This window comes from Bombina bombina, chromosome 9, assembly GCF_027579735.1.
Source record: "Bombina bombina isolate aBomBom1 chromosome 9, aBomBom1.pri, whole genome shotgun sequence".
Taxonomy (NCBI): domain Eukaryota; kingdom Metazoa; phylum Chordata; class Amphibia; order Anura; family Bombinatoridae; genus Bombina; species Bombina bombina.
In genome coordinates this window covers 171,171,360-171,178,035 of record NC_069507.1, presented here as the reverse complement: position 1 = coordinate 171,178,035, position 6,676 = coordinate 171,171,360, and positions in this window count along the sequence as shown.

The following is a 6,676-nucleotide window of genomic DNA, read 5'->3' as shown; positions in this document are numbered from 1 at the left end:
AGAGGAAACGGTGGGAATACATAAGCTAGGTTGAAGGTCCAAGGTGCTACTAGTGCATCTACTAGAGTCGCCTTGGGATCCCTGGATCTGGACCCGTAGCAAGGGACCTTGAAGTTCTGACGAGACGCCATCAGATCCATGTCTGGAATGCCCCATAATTGAGTTATTTGGGCAAAGATTTCCGGATGGATTTCCCACTCCCCCGGATGGAATGTCTGACGACTCAGAAAATCCGCTTCCCAATTTTCCACTCCTGGGATGTGGATCGCAAACAAGTGGCAGGAGTGATCCTCCGCCCATTGAATTATTTTGGTCACTTCTTTCATCGCCAGGGAACTCTTTGTTCCCCCCTGATGATTGATATATGCAACGGTCGTCATGTTGTCTGATTGAAACCTTATGAATTTGGCCTTTGCTAGTTGAGGCCAAGCTCTGAGAGCATTGAATATCGCTCTCAGTTCCAGAATGTTTATCGGGAGAAGAGACTCTTCCCGAGACCATAGTCCCTGAGCTTTCAGGGATTCCCAGACCGCGCCCCAGCCCACCAGACTGGCGTCGGTCGTGACAATGACCCACTCTGGTCTGCGGAAGCTCATTCCCTGGGATAGATGGTCCAGGGTCAGCCACCAACGGAGTGAATCTCTGGTCTTTTGATCTACTTGAATCATTGGAGACAAGTCTGTATAATCCCCATTCCACTGTTTGAGCATGCACAGTTGTAATGATCTTAGATGAATTTGTGCAAAAGGAACTATGTCCATTGTTGCAACCATCAATCCTACTACTTCCATGCACTGCGCTATGGAAGGACGAGGAACAGAATGAAGCACTTGACAAGAGCTTAGAAGTTTTGATTTTCTGACCTCTGTCAGAAAAATCCTAATTTCTAAGGAATCTATTATTGTTCCCAAGAAGGGAACTCTTGTTGACGGGGACAGAGAACTTTTTTCTTTGTTCACCTTCCATCCGTGAGATCTGAGAAAGGCTAGAACGATGTCCGTATGAGCCTTTGCTTTTGACAGAGACGACGCTTGTATTAGAATGTCGTCCAAGTAAGGTACTACTGCAATGCCCCTTGGTCTTAGAACCGCTAGAAGGGACCCTAACACCTTTGTGAAAATCCTTGGAGCAGTGGCCAACCCGAATGGGAGGGCCACAAACTGGTAATGTTTGTCCAGAAAAGCGAACCTTAGGAACTGATGATGTTTCTTGTGGATAGGAATATGTAGGTACGCATCCTTTAGATCCACAGTAGTCATAAATTGACTTTCCTGGATGGTGGGTAGGATCGTTCGAATAGTTTCCATTTTGAACGATGGTACCCTGAGAAATTTGTTTAGGATCTTCAAATCCAAAATTGGTCTGATCGTTCCCTCCTTTTTGGGAACTACGAACAGATTGGAATAAAATCCCATTCCTTGTTCCTTTATTGGAACTGGGTGTATCACTCCCATTTTTAACAGGTCTTCTACACAATGTAAGAATGCCTGTCTCTTTATTTGGTTTGAGGATAAGTGAGACCTGTGGAACCTTCCCCTTGGGGGTAGTTCCTTGAATTCCAGGAGATAACCTTGAGAAACTATTTCTAGCGCCCAAGGATCCTGAACATCTCTTGCCCAAGCCTGAGCAAAGAGAGAGAGTCTGCCCCCCACTAGATCCGGTCCCGGATCGGGGGCTACTCCTTCATGCTGTTTTGTTAGCAGTGGCAGGCTTCTTGGCCTGCTTACCCTTGTTCCAGCCTTGCATTGGTTTCCAGGCTGGTTTGGGTTGTGAGGTATTACCCTCTTGCTTAGAGGATGCAGAATTAGAGGCTGGTCCGTTTCTGCGAAAAGGACGAAAATTAGGCTTATTTTTAGCCTTAAAAGACCTATCCTGTGGAAGGGCGTGGCCCTTTCCCCCAGTGATGTCTGAAATAATCTCTTTCAATTCTGGTCCAAATAAAGTTTTACCCTTGAAAGGGATGTTAAGCAATTTTGTCTTGGATGACACATCCGCTGACCAAGATTTTAGCCAAAGCGCTCTGCGCGCCACGATAGCAAAGCCTGAATTTTTCGCCGCTAATCTAGCTAATTGCAAAGCGGCATCTAAAATAAAAGAATTAGCCAATTTAAGTGCGTTAACTCTGTCCATAACCTCCTCATATGGAGTTTCTCTACTGAGCGACTTTTCTAGTTCCTCGAACCAGAACCACGCTGCCATAGTGACAGGAACAATGCATGAAATTGGTTGTAGAAGGTAGCCTTGCTGTACAAAAATCTTTTTAAGTAAACCTTCTAATTTTTTATCCATAGGATCTTTGAAAGCACAAATATCTTCGATAGGAATAGTAGTGCGTTTGTTTAGAGTAGAAACTGCCCCCTCGACCTTGGGGACTGTCTGCCATAAGTCCTTTCTGGGGTCGACCATAGGAAATAATTTCTTAAATATAGGGGGGGGAACAAAAGGTATGCCGGGCTTTTCCCACTCCTTATTTACTATGTCCGCCACCCGCTTGGGTATAGGAAAAGCGTCGGGGGGCACCGGAACCTCTAGGAACTTGTCCATCTTGCATAATTTCTCTGGAATGACCAAGTTGTCACAATCATCCAGAGTAGATAACACCTCCTTAAGCAGTGCGTGGAGATGTTCTAATTTAAATTTAAATGTCACAACATCAGGTTCAGCTTGATGAGAAATTTTTCCTGAATCTGAGATTTCTCCATCAGACAAAACCTCCCTCATGGCCCCTTCAGATTGGTGTGAGGGTATGACAGAACAATTATCATCAGCGTCCTCTTGCTCTTCAGTGTTTAAAACAGAGCAATCGCGCTTTCTCTGATAAGTAGGCATTTTGGATAAAAGATTTGCTATGGAGTTATCCATTACAGCCGTTAATTGTTGCATGGTAATAAGTATTGGCGCACTAGATGTACTAGGGGCCTCCTGCGTGGGCAAAACTGGTGTAGACACAGTAGGAGATGATGTAGTATCATGTTTACTCCCCTCATCTGAGGAATCATCTTGGGCAATATCATTATCTGTGGCAGTACTGTCCTTACTTTGTTTGGACGCTATGGCACAATTATCACATAAATTTAAATGGGGAGACACATTGGCTTTTATACATATAGAACATAGCTTATCTGAAGGTACAGACATGTTAAACAGGCTTAAACTTGTCAACAAAGCACAAAAAAGTTTTAAAATAAAACCGTTACTGTCTCTTTAAATTTCAAACAGAAAACACTTTATTACTGAATATGTGAAAAAGTATGAAGGAATTGTTCAAAAATTACCAAAATTTCACCACAGTGTCTTAAAGCATTAAAAGTATTGCACACCAAATTTCAGAGCTTTAACCCTTAAAATAACGGAACCGGAGCCGTTTTAAAATTTAACCCCTATACAGTCCCAGCTATAGTCTTTGCTGAGACCCAACCAAGCCCAGAGGGGAATACGATACCAAATGACGCCTTCTAGAAGCTTTTTTAGTGATTCTTAGATCCTCACACATGCATCTGCATGCCCTGCTCTCCAAAAACAACTGCGCAGTAATGGCGCGAAAATGAGGCTCAGTCTATAACTAGAAAGGCCCCCTGACTGAAAAAGGTGTCCAACACAGTGCCTGCCGTTTTATAAACGTTCCCCAAGATTATAAATGCCAATTGTTAGCCTAAATCTGAATAATATGCCCAAATAAAGCAATCGATTTAGCCCATAAAAATGTCTACCAGTTTCTTAGCCCTTATTAAGCCCTTTATTCTGTATGTTTGACTAAGAAAATGGCTTACCGGTCCCAATGAGGGGAAATGACAGCCTTCCAGCATTACACAGTCTTGTTAGAAATATGGCTAGTCATACCTTAAGCAGAAAAGTCTGCTAACTGTTTCCCCCAACTGAAGTTACTTCATCTCAACAGTCCTATGTGGAAACAGCAATCGATTTTAGTTACTGTCTGCTAAAATCATCTTCCTCTTACAAACAGAAATCTTCATCCTTTTCTGTTTCAGAGTAAATAGTACATACCAGCACTATTTTAAAATAACAAACACTTGATAGAAGAATAAAAACTACATTAAAACACCAAAAAACTCTTAACCATCTCCGTGGAGATGTTGCCTGTGCAACGGCAAAGAGAATGACTGGGGTGGGCGGAGCCTAGGATTGACTATATGGCCAGCTTTGCTGGGACTCTTTGCCATTTCCTGTTGGGGAAGAGAATATCCCACAAGTAAGGATGACGCCGTGGACCGGACACACCAATGTTGGAGAAAGCTCATTTTTAAAAGTCTATACAATGCTGGGGTAACTTTACATTCACTTTAAATGAAAAAGCAGAGGGAGGAAGGGTGCAGAAGGGTCACGACATATTTTTGTACATAATATCAAGAGATGTCCGTCTCTAATAAAGCATATTAAACATAACTGATGTTTTTTTGCAATGTGTTAATAAATTAACAGCCCAGTATAATTTGCTCGCTGACCAGTCTATAATAAAATCCAAGAATTTGAAGAGATATAAAAATAAAATTGCTCTAGCTCGTCACTGATCGGCTCATTTTCTGATATCCTTGACTGGCACCTGGGATCGCTAAATAACATTTTCTTATTAAATAGAAGCCATTGAACCAACACCTTGCACTATAAAACACCTTGCACTATTAAATACGAACTGTATTTTTAATTCCTTAATGGATCTTTGATCCGGTTTTACTGTGAAAATAAACCTACTGAAGTTGGAATCTGATTCCCTGTATTTTCCTATAGTATTCACGTTGGGCATTGCAGTCTACACTAATATGGATTCTTCCTCACAGTGTATTGGAACTCAAACTGACCAGTGCCTCCATCTATCAACCGCATGAATATCTGGAAAAATATACAAACAATCTGGTTTAAAGGGACAGTCTATTCAAAATTAAACTTCCCTTTTTAAATAGAGATGGTCAGGTGATATTTTCATGTCAGCTTTTTACAGTTATGCTGCATCACTTTCAAGTGATTTAGCATATGAGTTCTTTTAATGGCCCTTGTCCACAAACAAAGTGATATTTATGTAAAAATAGTTTTTATTAGAATAACATCATATAACAATATATATAATATGCATTTGATTACATTTGTAGTTTGTCAGGAAAGTAAGCACAGTACTTTCTATTATCGACCGTTCATTCTCTTTTTTCCTTAACACGGTTCGACTAGTAGTTACTGTATACGATCTGAAAGTCTGATGAGGATAATATTACTTGTTACAGCTCAGTCTGGACAAGGTTCCAGAACTAACAGATAATACCTGACAAATGTCATAGCATCTTCTAAATGAATTTTTAACAGTACTTTATAACTAAAAACAAATTAACAAGAGTAACAAAAATAACGTTTGGTCATTTGTAAATCAATTTTTAAGTGTCAACACTATCATATATTTCTGAATCTAGTTACGTTATTGAGGAGTAAGAGGTGTTATATAGGAAATCGACTATAGTGACAAAATTCATTTTCCCCATGCCGTCTACGCTTTTGTGTGCTCATCTTCCAATCGTTGTAGATCTCTTGTTTTCTATTTTACGTTGAGGAACATGGATTAAGTGGATTGCATCAACCAATAGAACCAAATTTTTTGAAATACTTCTACTGTCCCCAAGATTGTCGCTGCTGTCTCATGTAGTAAGTACGTCATTTTAAATTTGTTCATTACCTCCTGCCATGTCGGTGTCCCTTCTTTCCAATATCTGGCAATACTTATTCTTGTTACCGTGCAGAGTATCCTAATGAAATTGTTAATATGTGTATGGAAATTTGGGAGTGGCATATTCAAAAGACCTTGAGACATGGTTAATGAGATGTTATCCAATAATGTGCTGAGGTAAGTAGACAGTTTAGCCTAAATCCGAGCAACCTCAGGGCATCCCCACCACATGTGTGCATAAATGCCCACCTCTTCACATCCCCTGTAGCTATCTATTTCTTCCCTTCGCAAAATGAGAGGTTTTCACTGGGGTTAAATACCATCTAAAGACGTTTTTTAAGCTGTTTTCCCTTAAGTCTGCACTAATCAGACCTCTACAAGAGGTGTAAAACACCTTGTACCATTCTTGTGTATCTAACGAAGTTCCAGTGTCTGTTTCCCATTTAAGCATGAGGGATGTTTTAGTGTTGTTTGCCGTGTTTTGCAGTGCTATATAGAGTTGTGAGATGTTTTTTTTCGGTCTAGTGCTAGAGCTACAAATTCTCTCCAGAGGAGTGCCGATCTAGTTACGCATGTGTGGTAAAAATGTGCGCAAGGCAGATGCAAGCTGTAAGTATAAATACCACTTAAGAGAAAGCGGTGCCAACCTATCTTGTAACTGGTTAAATGTTAAAAGTTTATTATGTGTCAACAGATCTCCTACTCGATAAAGGCCCTTATTTTCCCATTTGTCTAATTGTTTCCTAAATTCATTTGGAATAAGATATCTAATTGGCATTTTAGAGGAGAAGTCCGGCAACAGAAGCTTCTGTTTCAATAAAGTTTTCCAATGATAGTTTGAAAAACTATTAACTGGGGGGCAATTTCGGTTCTCATGTTGGTGTAGGGATTTGTCCCAGATCAAGTCCTTCGGCGAGTTATAGTCTCCCAAATCTGTCTCCAGTTTAGTCCACACTACATCTTTTCTAATGGATCCTAGTAGTGCAGTCTGGGCTATCCTAGAGGCAT